Source organism: Rhinopithecus roxellana, chromosome 18 (genome assembly GCF_007565055.1).
Source record: "Rhinopithecus roxellana isolate Shanxi Qingling chromosome 18, ASM756505v1, whole genome shotgun sequence".
Classification (NCBI taxonomy): domain Eukaryota; kingdom Metazoa; phylum Chordata; class Mammalia; order Primates; family Cercopithecidae; genus Rhinopithecus; species Rhinopithecus roxellana.
The window spans coordinates 10,299,839-10,301,047 of record NC_044566.1 but is presented as its reverse complement, the minus strand read 5'-3'; the positions used below and the strand labels follow the sequence as shown (position 1 = coordinate 10,301,047).

Below are 1,209 nucleotides of genomic sequence, written 5' to 3'. Positions count from 1 at the left end.
TCTTCAGTCCCAGGCTCCCCCAACCCCACATGTACACAGGGGCCTTGGTTTTCTGATCGTCCCTGAGACTGCTATGGTTTCAAGATGCCACTGATAAATTGGTTACAAGAACCAAATTCTGGCTTGTCTGACTCCAAAACTGCGTTAATTTCATTGCACTAGTATTACAGGTTTTCCAGATCTTTCCTTTGAGTATTTTATCTACGATATAACATATTTTAAATGTTCTTTTAAAGTACTATGGTATCTGGTACAAGAGGATAAGTACTCTTTATCATGTTGGATAAAAAGGATAGATAATTATTGGGGAAATAATTAAAGAGAGAATTTTGTACCTATCAAATTTACTCAGAGGTTATCTACCCCTGTTTATGTTTTTTGTTTTTGTTTTTACAAAAGATAGGGAGATAGTAATAGCTTCCACCCCTTGAAGACTCTAAAGTGGCCTAATAGAATATTTTAAACAACCTTTCATTTCAAAGTTGACTTTTCGGTATTGACATAAGGCTCAGTGTTTTCAAAATATTTTAAAATTTGAGATTCCTATTTAAAGGTATACTGAGACCCTTTTGTGGTTCATACATGTGATGATTGGGTTTTCACACTCACATGTGAGATGTGCCTCCCTCCAAATTTGTTATGATGTCAGCACATTACCCACCTGACATGAAGAACAAACAAAAAGGAGGAAAAAAAAGGAAAAAAATTCAACATTATGCAATCAAGTCATGTCCTGTCAATGGGCAAGCAAAACTTGTTTCCACGTGCTGGTCAGTTCTGCTAACCTCTCTGCTCAGCTGGCCAGTCGCCTCTCAGAGATTTGCCATCGTGTTTGTTCACCCTGTTCCAAAATATCCAAGTGTTTATGTACCAGATGTCTGGGCACAGTGATGACTGTATCATCCACATTTAGACTGAGACACTGGTCTATAATACATTCTTTTCAGCACCATTAATTTGGGATGCAGTTAACATTTCAGTTCTATTTGTAAGGATCCATTATTTGTGTTGGTTGTTGATGGAACAGCACATTCTTTGAGCTCCATCTATTTCAGCCACTATTTAGTGTTTTTCAAAGTGCTGTGAGGAGCTCTCTAGCTTCAGTGCAGAAAGAAGAGAGGGTAGAGAGCCAAGCCACAGGGGATCATGCCACTTTCCCTTTACCAAGAACGGTTCTTCTTCGACTTGTGTGCCTGGAGAATATCTTGA

General features: G+C 38.5%; 1 non-coding gene across 1 annotated transcript; it reads left to right on the top strand.

Moving 5' to 3' along the window:
- The first annotated feature begins 563 nt into the window (after positions 1-563).
- LOC115894653 lies at positions 564-667 on the top strand. Its single transcript, XR_004054797.1, has one exon. It is a non-coding gene; the product is annotated as a small nucleolar RNA U13 (small nucleolar RNA).
- The last annotated feature ends 542 nt before the right edge of the window (positions 668-1,209 follow it).